The 11954-nt window shown below is 34.7% G+C and overlaps 1 non-coding gene across 1 annotated transcript; it reads left to right on the forward strand.

The window, feature by feature from the left end:
- Window positions 1-10672: 10672 nt before the first annotated feature.
- On the forward strand, window positions 10673-10744 carry trnae-uuc (transfer RNA glutamic acid (anticodon UUC)). The gene has a single exon. It is a non-coding gene; the product is annotated as a tRNA-Glu (tRNA).
- Window positions 10745-11954: the final 1210 nt, after the last annotated feature.

The following is an 11954-nucleotide window of genomic DNA, read 5'->3' on the forward strand; positions in this document are numbered from 1 at the left end:
TGTAAAACAAATCACCATTTATTAATGAGTTACAAACACTTATAACCACTAAACAGGAGCCTTATTGTAAAGTATAAAACACTTCACTATTTATTAATGAGTAACAAACACTTATAACCACTAAATAGGAGCCTTATTTTAAAGTGTATAACACCTCGCTATTTATTAATGAGTTACAAACACTTATAACCACTAAATAGGAGCCTTATTGTAAAGTATAAAACACTTCACTATTTATTAATGAGTTACAAACACTTATAACCACTAAATATGAGCCGTATTTTAAAGTGTAAAACAAATCACCATTTATTAATGAGTTACAAACACTTATAACCACTAAACAGGAGCCTTATTGTAAAGTATAAAACACTTCACTATTTATTAATGAGTAACAAACACTTATAACCACTAAATAGGAGCCTTATTTTAAAGTGTATAACACCTCGCTATTTATTAATGAGTTACAAACACTTATAACCACTAAATAGGAGCCTTATTGTAAAGTATAAAACACTTCACTATTTATTAATGAGTTACAAACACTTATAACCACTAAACAGGAGCCTTATTGTAAAGTGTAAAACACTTCACTATTTATTAATGAGTTACAAACACTTATAACCACTAAAAGGGAGCCTTATTGTAAAGTGTAAAACACTTCACTATTTATTAATGAGTAACAAACACTTATAACCACTAAATAGGAGCCTTATTGTAAAGTATAAAACACTTCACTATTTATTAATGAGTAACAAACACTTATAACCACTAAATAGGAGCCTTATTTTAAAGTGTATAACACCTCGCTATTTATTAATGAGTTACAAACACTTATAACCACTAAATAGGAGCCTTATTGTAAAGTATAAAACACTTCACTATTTATTAATGAGTTACAAACACTTATAACCACTAAACAGGAGCCTTATTGTAAAGTGTAAAACACTTCACTATTTATTAATGAGTTACAAACACTTATAACCACTAAAAGGGAGCCTTATTGTAAAGTGTAAAACACTTCACTATTTATTAATGAGTAACAAACACTTATAACCACTAAATAGGAGCCTTATTGTAAAGTATAAAACACTTCACTATTTATTAATGAGTTACAAACACTTATAACCACTAAACAGGAGCCTTATTGTAAAGTGTAAAACACTTCACTATTTATTAATGAGTTACAAACACTTATAACCACTAAACAGGAGCCTTATTGTAAAGTGTAAAACACTTCACTATTTATTAATGAGTTACAAACACTTATAACCACTAAATAGGAGCCTTATTGTAAAGTGTAAAACACTTCACTATTTATTAATGAGTTACAAACACTTATAACCGCTAAACAGGAGCCTTATTGTAAAGTGTAAAACACTTCACTATTTATTAATGAGTAACAAACACTTATAACCACTAAAAGGGAGCCTTATTGTAAAGTGTAAAACACTTCACTATTTATTAATGAGTAACAAACACTTATAACCACTAAATAGGTGCCTTATTGTAAAGTGTAAAACACTTCACTATTTATTAATGAGTTACAAACACTTATAACCACTGCATAGGAGCCTTATTGTAAAGTGTAAAACACTTCACTATTTATTAATGAGTAACAAACACTTATAACCACTAAATAGGTGCCTTATTGTAAAGTGTAAAACACTTCACTATTTATTAATGAGTTACAAACACTTATAACCACTAAATAGGAGCCATTTTTGAAGTGTAAAACACATGAGTAATCAGTCAGTCACATTTAAACAATAAAAATGCAATGACAACAGAAATAAGAAAACTTAAGTTTTATTTACACATTACTCCTGAGTGTAAAGGGCACTCAAATTTAAACTGTCATAACTAAACATGCATAGACCTTTTAGCATGGTATTTAAATTGTATAAATAAAATGTATTTGAAATAAAAATATAAATAAAATGTATTTAAAATAAATAAAATTGACCAATACTCAAATTAAATAAGTCTTTAAAGTCTCTTAATCTTAATCTTCACAAGGTCTATGTCTTCCTAAACAAAGAATCCTAATCAAAATCTAAACAAAACCTAAAGAAACTAAAAATATACCTCACATACTGATGTATGTATGTACTGATTTTTCTTTTTCACTCAAACTTGAACCAGTGTGCCCAATACACTTTAAACACAATCAAGTGTACATAACCATTAAACAGGTTTGTTTCTCCTCATGGGGAGGAGGGTACCCTTAGCTTTCATGATTTCTATTTTTTCTTTTAATTCTTCATCTTTCTGAATAGCAGCCTCACACCGCTTAGCAAATGCCAGCACTGTCTCTCCAGTAGACCTCTTGGCCAGTGTCTCCTCATAGACCTCAGGAGCTGCAATAGCGAGCTCTCCAAGCGCTGAAGTGCACACCACAGTGTTTCTGCCAATGCCGTGCTTCTGGAACGCTTTGGTCATGGTCTTTGTCTTTGGCAAGGTTTTGAGGATGGATCTGTAGCGGCAGACAATTTCACTCGGTGTTTGTACTAGGCAGAAAAAAAAACATTAAGTTACTTTGAAAAAGGTTTCACTACACAAAACCATACGCTTTGTTTCAGCTAGAGCTGGACGATATGATGAGGTTAGAAACAGACAAAAAGGTACCACATTTATAAAGTAATATCAGCTATCTAACTATTTGTATTCAACATCTTACATACTGCACCACATCCAGATAAACAAGACTAATTTTGCAGTCTTTGCACTTAAACATGCAGCTGGGAAAAGTTTTTAAGTGGGGTGAATACTGTAGCGGGCTCAGTGGTTTGAATACCTGGTGCTAATTGAGATGTTGAAATATTTTTAATTGGGCGCCAGTTATTAAATTAATTTAATTAGATTAATTAATAAATTAATTAATCAAATTAATTAATAACACAAGACATCTCAGGGTGTGTTTTCTACAGGTGACAGAAATTTTCATAACCAAGTTATCCAGAAAACACACTGAAATTACAGGTTTTGTAAAATAAAAGTATTTATTAAATCACACAGATATGAGTAAATAATTCATTAAAAAGTCATAAATGTAGCCATTAGATATCAAATCATAGTGTAGAATGATAAATGAGAAATAAACAACAAACACGTTATAATGCTGATATGAAAGGAATAAAGATTAATAGAACTATTAAGTGAATATTTCTAAATAAGGGTCTAAGGCATTTTAAGTCTACGAAACCAATTCTTATTTCCACCCAAGACACTCAAAATGAGTCATCTATACTAAAGACGCTCTATTAAAGACCCGACCAAACCATGACCAACAGACACCATCTGCCGAAAGATTAAACCCAGCTCTGCCTTACTCTGAGGTGTTGAAGTGGGCCTTGGTGACGTCCGTCTGGGTTGGTCGTCTGATGCTTCACCCCGAAAAAGGATCACGTGAGCCTGTCTGCAGGATGGTTTGACTTCCTGTGTCAGCACGGAGCCCCATTAGAACCCACAGGGTAAATCCCTTCACTCTCAGGTGGCTTGCTGGTGGCCTCCGGACCGCAGGTTTCTGGGTTGGATCTGGCGGATCTCTTTTTCAGCTGTACTTTAGCTAAACTTAGATGGAATAATGCTTGGCTTTGTAGATTGTAAAATAACCTTAGATATTTTAACTAGGATAGCTAATATTAATATACTTGAAGAAGATTAAATGCACTATTCTAAGAAAACTAACTTAAGATGACTAAACTAACAGTCTATCCTTTCTCCATCTCTGGGCTTCCTAACTTCTCTCCTCTAACTTCTCCCTGAACCTCTCCTCCACAACTCATCTTCTACTGCTTCCTTCAACTCATCTTCTCCCCCTACTTCTACAACTCCAACTGCTCTGACTGAACTCCAAAACTGAACTGCCCAAAAACTGAACTGTGTCTGCCCAGTTTAACTATTAGTCTCTGTGGCCTGTTTGGCCCTCGAGCTACGATTGGCCCTGTGGCCCAAATGTCTGTGTTTTGATTGGTCTAGGAGCAATTTCAAACTTTGGCAGGGAAGATGATCTTATTCACAAAGGGCCATAAATCCCCCCCACATGGTCACCATGCTTCAGCTAGTGGTCTATTTTTCTAATAGACCAAACCAAAAGAAAACTCAACTAAACAGTGGATCAAAATACATTCTTCAGCATACCAGTTTGTGAGGATAAATTCAGGAAACAACAATCTTACAATTGAATCACAATAAATGTAATATATATATTTTGCCCACAAACAGTTTTGTAATATTCAAGATAATCTTAGAAATACATCAATGGATGGAAAGATGGAAAGAGATCAAGAGACATGATATTATTTAAACCCAATTAAATCACTTAAAAGATAATACCTTGTTAAACCACTGATAACCAAATAAAGCTAAATTATCAAATGCTAGTTAAACCTTGTTGATTCAGACTTGAATGTGTAGGAAACTTTAATCAGGACAAATCCAAACACATATACCATATACCAGACACATATACCATTATTTAGTAAACATTCTATAAAACACCTCTTTTATATAGTCAATATATATGTATTTTAAGCAAAATCTTCTTAGTGAGAAATTCCTCCCCTTTGCTGAGTGCTTAGATAAGGCTCGGTCCTTGCCTGTCGGAATTTACGACGGTTGGGGAGGTTGGTGAACAGAGAGAGAGTCTCACTTACAAACGGTCAATGGAATTTCCAAGCTTAGAACATTTCTCTTAACTTCATTAATCTTATTTCTAAGTGATTGCAGAAATAACTAGGCACAAACCCCTAAATTGGTATAATATTTGGTGAATTAACAATTTCCAAGGCATTAATTAAGTTTTGACACTCTCTTAAGTCCGCAGTCCGCAATGTTTAACATTAACTCCGAGGTTTACGACTTGGAGGAATGTCAACAGAATTTTACCCTAAACTCGTATTTAGGGCTCTTGAGCGAGGCTGAGTGAAGAAATAGTCAGGAAATGTCATTTTGAAATTTAAGGTTGTTTGAAAAAGATTACTCCAAGGCTTCTAGAGTGTTCTTCTGGGGGTGATTGTAAAGTTAGAACATTCCTTTTAGACCATAAGATGGGGGTAGTGTGTGTGTGTCCAAGCAATGAAGAAATCCTCTGTTTAATCCACTACAATACAGATGTACAGTATGAGAAGATTGTTTTTGGAACTATTTACTGAATGAATACCATTAATATCAGCCAGTTTCACAATGTGTTGCAGTGAATGCTGGGGACTGTACTGCAACACATTGTGAAACTGGCTGATATTAATGGTATTCATATTTATTAACCTTTTCATAGTCACACTGGCCCTGTATGGAATGGCCCTTACATTTTTCTTGTGAGAAGTTTTTTTTTTTTTTTTTTTTAAAGCGAACACATAAACACATAAAATGCACAGGCTGAGTCTAAACCCCCTGGAGATGTTAACGAAAGTAAGTGGACTATAACGCTAGTTAGGCAGAGATGTTCATTGTTTTTAAAGTATACTCACCCTGTCCACATGTCTTGCTGTGCTACACACCTCCATTTGTTTTGTCCCAGAAGCACTTTGATTGACACAAACGTCATCTGTATGTACCTCCTTTTTCCATCTGACTTGCCATTTCGGCATTTGGCTGTTTGTATAAAGGTTTTGGGCTGGTAAAAGTGTTTTGGCAACTTGCAAATGTGGTTTAGGCTGGTAATAGTATTTCAAAGCTTCAAAATTGAATTTTAGTACATTTGTTTTGCCCTTCATGGACTGATTTTGGATCAATTAATAAATGGTACACACAGTGTCATTTGTTAGATAATAGCTGTTGTGCCATTCTGATTTTTATATATCTGTTTTTATGCTCAGCTTCTAACCTAGCCCCTACTGCAGTAGTGCTTCTTAACAAGGAGAAGCAAGAACTGAACCTTCTTAAGGAGAAGTTGGAATGGCAGAAGAAGAAGATTGAAGAACTGGAAGAAGAGAGAGATTTCCTTCGTGACAGTTGTCTGCCCTCACAGGTACATGGCTAGAATTATTTCATTTCAGACATTAACCAAGGAGCTGGTTTTATAAACATTATATGATATCTGTACTGGGGGAGTAAAAAATAACATATCCTTACTTTTTACTATATAGGCCACTTAATATTTACAGTATAGTAAAATAACAATAGTTGTTGTATTAAATAAGTAAACATATAGGCTAAAATCTCTGTTGTTCTTTTTTTTTGTACTTTTCAGCAATGCAAGAAAGCATGGACAACAAAGTCACTGTGAATGATTCGGAAACCTCCAATACGTCATCCATGTCCTCCTCATCCTCATCCTCATCTTCAACCCCCAAGAAGCGCAAATCCAAAAAGAAGCACAGCAAGGCAGCCAAAAAACACAAGAGAGAGCACAAGACGTTTCGGCAGCGCGATAAGAATCAAATAATTGTTACAGATATCTCTATGTACTAGCAGAATGCAAAAATGATCATTCTCTTATTTAGGTTTAGAGTTAGGTCTTGTTTTCTAAAGTTAATATTGTTGCTATTTGGGAATCTTTTTGGCTGAGAGAGCCATGAATGCCACATATTTTAAAGTGTAATTCTGTGAGAGCCATGCAGTATGTTTAAAAAAAAAATACAAGTAAATGTGTGCATTTTATGCAAGACCAACCAAGTACAATAAGTATCTGAATTCTTTTTAATAACATGTTATGCTGTTGCTTACCAATGATGAATAAAGTACTTCTTACCATTTGACTTCTGTATTTTATTGCTAACAATATTGTAAATTGATGCGTACAATTAATCATGTAACCATGAGATTTTGGATCTTTCTTAATTTGACAAATTCATGTGACAGTATTTGTTAAATGGCAGGCTTAAAATCAAGGATGCAACCCAGTAGAACAGTTATGTAATAGTTAGTTAAGGCTCTGAAATCCAATAGCTTTAAGAGTTTGCTTGCCTATTGATTTTAGAATGAAAGGATCATTTTCAATGTTTTTCATTTTATTTTTGCAGAGTCTGGTAAAATAGTAAAAGTTCCAAAAACAATCTTCTCATACTGTACATCTGTATTCACCCCACTTAAAAACTTTTCCCAGCTGCATGTTTAAGTGCAAAGACTGCAAAATTAGTCTTGTTTATCTGGATGTGGTGCAGTATGTAAGATGTTGAATACAAATAGTTAGATAGCTGATATTACTTTATAAATGTGGTACCTTTTTGTCTGTTTCTAACCTCATCATATCGTCCAGCTCTAGCTGAAACAAAGCGTATGGTTTTGTGTAGTGAAACCTTTTTCAAAGTAACTTAATGTTTTTTTTTTCTGCCTAGTACAAACACCGAGTGAAATTGTCTGCCGCTACAGATCCATCCTCAAAACCTTGCCAAAGACAAAGACCATGACCAAAGCGTTCCAGAAGCACGGCATTGGCAGAAACACTGTGGTGTGCACTTCAGCGCTTGGAGAGCTCGCTATTGCAGCTCCTGAGGTCTATGAGGAGACACTGGCCAAGAGGTCTACTGGAGAGACAGTGCTGGCATTTGCTAAGCGGTGTGAGGCTGCTATTCAGAAAGATGAAGAATTAAAAGAAAAAATAGAAATCATGAAAGCTAAGGGTACCCTCCTCCCCATGAGGAGAAACAAACCTGTTTAATGGTTATGTACACTTGATTGTGTTTAAACTTTAAAGACTTATTTAATTTGAGTATTGGTCAATTTTATTTATTTTAAATACATTTTATTTATATTTTTATTTCAAATACATTTTATTTATACAATTTAAATACCATGCTAAAAGGTCTATGCATGTTTAGTTATGACAGTTTAAATTTGAGTGCCCTTTACACTCAGGAGTAATGTGTAAATAAAACTTAAGTTTTCTTATTTCTGTTGTCATTGCATTTTTATTGTTTAAATGTGACTGACTGATTACTCATGTGTTTTACACTTCAAAAATGGCTCCTATTTAGTGGTTATAAGTGTTTGTAACTCATTAATAAATAGTGAAGTGTTTTACACTTTACAATAAGGCACCTATTTAGTGGTTATAAGTGTTTGTTACTCATTAATAAATAGTGAAGTGTTTTACACTTTACAATAAGGCTCCTGTTTAGTGGTTATAAGTGTTTGTAACTCATTAATAAATAGTGAAGTGTTTTACACTTTACAATAAGGCTCCTGTTTAGTGGTTATAAGTGTTTGTAACTCATTAATAAATAGTGAAGTGTTTTACACTTTACAATAAGGCACCTATTTAGTGGTTATAAGTGTTTGTAACTCATTAATAAATAGTGAAGTGTTTTACACTTTACAATAAGGCTCCCTTTTAGTGGTTATAAGTGTTTGTTACTCATTAATAAATAGTGAAGTGTTTTACACTTTACAATAAGGCTCCTGTTTAGTGGTTATAAGTGTTTGTAACTCATTAAAAAATAGTGACGTGTTTTACACTTTACAATAAGGCTCCCTTTTAGTGGTTATAAGTGTTTGTAACTCATTAATAAATAGCGAGGTGTTATACACTTTAAAATAAGGCTCCCTTTTAGTGGTTATAAGTGTTTGTAACTCATTAATAAATAGTGAAGTGTTTTACACTTTACAATAAGGCTCCCTTTTAGTGGTTATAAGTGTTTGTTACTCATTAATAAATAGTGAAGTGTTTTACACTTTAAAATAAGGCTCCTGTTTAGTGGTTATAAGTGTTTGTAACTCATTAATAAATAGTGAAGTGATTTACACTTTAAAATAAGGCTCCTGTTTAGTGGTTATAAGTGTTTGTAACTCATTAATAAATATTGAAGTGTTTTATACTTTACAATAAGGCTCCTGTTTAGTGGTTATAAGTGTTTGTAACTCATTAATAAATAGCGAGGTGTTATACACTTTAAAATAAGGCTCCTATTTAGCGGTTATAAGTGTTTGTAACTAATTAATAAATAGTGAAGTGTTTTACACTTTAAAATAAGGCTCCTATGTAGTGGTTATAAGTGTTTGTTACTCATTAATAAATAGTGAAGTGTTTTACACTTTACAATAAGGCTCCTGTTTAGTGGTTATAAGTGTTTGTAACTCATTAATAAATAGTGAAGTGTTTTACACTTTAAAATAAGGCTCCTGTTTAGTGGTTATAAGTGTTTGTAACTCATTAATAAATAGTGAAGTGTTTTACACTTTACAATAAGGCTCCTGTTTAGTGGTTATAAGTGTTTGTAACTCATTAATAAATAGTGACGTGTTTTACACTTTACAATAAGGCTCCTGTTTAGTGGTTATAAGTGTTTGTAACTCATTAATAAATAGTGACGTGTTTTACACTTTACAATAAGGCTCCTGTTTAGTGGTTATAAGTGTTTGTAACTCATTAATAAATAGTGACGTGTTTTACACTTTACAATAAGGCTCCTGTTTAGTGGTTATAAGTGTTTGTAACTCATTAACAAATACTCATCTACAATTTGAAAATCTTGATCGGCAAAAGCAAAATGGAAAACTACATGCTGGGAGCTGCAGTAATTACTTGCAGTGAAATTGCCTGCAGCAAACCAGTAAAGGAAGGTTACATCTGGAATGCTGTCCTAAAGAAGATGCCACTCAACCTTAAGGATCACAACAGCACTTTCATGTTCTTTGAACATTAGCGCCTGGCAACATTATATCAATATCTGTGACAACCCCAAGGATGATTTCAGATAGTATGCTGAAAATGTCAAGGTAAGGGTAATTATTGCTTAGCCCTTAGATGTCAATTGTATTATTTCATATGATAATATACACCACATTATTATAAATGACTAAAAGAGTTAGTGGTGGAATGATTAAACTTGGGAGTTAAATGGTTAAACTGATGTTGACTGATGGAGGATATGGAGATGGAGAAGCAAGTTGAGTTAGATGGAGAAGACAAAGTAAGTGAGTATCTGAAAAGATCTGAAATTTAACAATATAGATGGCTGTGGGTTCACTATTTGGCAAACAACAGGTCATTGTTGCCCTTTCTACGTATGTGTTATAACTGATTATTAATGGTTTTTAAGGCATTTACAACCTAATTAGTAAACCCTAATTATAAACCCTTTATAAAGGTAGTCTTATTATAAAGTGGTACCTAAAAGTTTAATGTTTAAGAATATAATTAATGTTGGTTTTGTATGTTTGACAATAATCAGAAAATCTATTTGTTCATATAGAACAAACTGTCAATTATTGCAAAGTAGACACGATTCATTCTTTTGAAGTCTTCTGAATTAAAAACAACCTGGAAATCGCACGAGTGCAGGTCATTTTCAATTGCATAGCATTTTAAATCTTGAATGACACTGAGGCTTACATTACATCCGAGGCTTGTCATAACCAGCGCGAGATTAAAACACCTAGACTTTCCTGTATTCAGAGGTTTCCAAATTAAATTCATGTTCTCCTGAAAAAATGGGCTGCATTCTGTATTTCTGTAATTGACGTAGGCATTAAAAACAGAGCAGTGTCTTCTGAAGCTAAACCATTCTATATGGTTCAAAGTAAAACGAGCTGAGGCATCATCGTATCTAACCGTTTTTCCGACGTACATAGCAACGCTATATATATCCTTAAGAAAAACATATCCGAAGTAAGTTCCATCTGACAAACGCCAGACTTGATCCTTGAGCGCTCCTTGAGCGACTGGTTCAGGAATGCTCTCCATTGTTCGGTACCTTTTTAGATTCTCGTCATCGTGCTCTTCTACAGATCCTCCCATATGGTCTAACGCGTAGGATTTCTGGCTTTCATCCAGACGGTCCGGGTTCGAATCCCGGTATGGGAAGCTTTGGTTTTCAGCAACCTCAGAAACACAAGCCATTGCTCTGTTCTCTCGGTCCTTCACACATCTCGCTAACTCTTAAATACACATTTCACTCGTAGGCTTGCTGTGATTGCTCCATAGGAATAACAACCTTATTGGTCAATACTTTTGGCGGGAATTTTTTTGACCAATCGGGACAATCTGGGGCGGGACGGGAAGAGGTGGGGATGAGGCAGGAAGGGGCGGAGGGATGGGCGGGGCGGTGTGTCACCATGGTTTAAATTACCTCATATCCAAAACATGAATGACGAATGGCAGGGGTAATTACAGATGATTGAAAACATAATTACTAACAGACAGCATCATAGGGTGATCTGAGGGGTCAAAGGTAATTACAGATGAATGAAAACATAATTACTAACAGACAGCATCATAGGGTGATCTGAGGGGTCAAAGGTAATTACAGATGAATGAAAACATAATTACTAACAGACAGCATCATAGGGTGATCTGAGGGGTCAAAGGTAATTACAGATGAATGAAAACATAATTACTAACAGACCTCATCATAGGGTGATCTGAGGGGTCAAAGGTAATTACAGATGAATGAAAACATAATTACTAACAGACCTCATCATAGGGTGATCTGAGGGGTCAAAGGTCACATTCCAGAAAAGGAGGCACGTGGTGTGGGGGAGGGGTCAAAGGGCACCTGGCAAAGGTCAAAGGTCACCTGTCAAAAAGTTTGATTGACTGTGCCCCTTATTTCTCTCTCTATCGTCCACCTGGACAACAAAAACTGCTTTGTTCTAATGCTTTTCATCGACTTCAGTTCAGCATTCAACACCATCATCCCGGTCAAGTCTTTGTGGTGTATCAAGAGCCATGGTATCCAGGGTAATGTCAGCATATCACCAAAAAGGACAAACCACATCCAACAGGATTAACTGTGGATGCAAGAGAAAGCTGTGTGAAAGGGATGTTCCAAAAAACAAAACCATGGCTGAACAAATCACGGCAGAATTCAATGTGCACCTCAACTCTCCTGTTTCCACCAGAACTGTCCTTCAGGACAATAAATTATTGTGGTCTAAATCCAGGTGTTTCAGTTTCATTGTCCAACCCCTGTATATCTACTGCTTTAGCAGTGCTAAGTTGTGGTACTGAGGTAGGAGTGGTACTGAGGTAGCAGTGGTGCAGAGCTGTGCCAAGCAGTGGTGCAAAGGTAGCA

The sequence above is a fragment of the Astyanax mexicanus genome, chromosome 3 (genome assembly GCF_023375975.1).
Source record: "Astyanax mexicanus isolate ESR-SI-001 chromosome 3, AstMex3_surface, whole genome shotgun sequence".
NCBI classification, from domain to species: Eukaryota; Metazoa; Chordata; class Actinopteri; order Characiformes; family Acestrorhamphidae; genus Astyanax; species Astyanax mexicanus.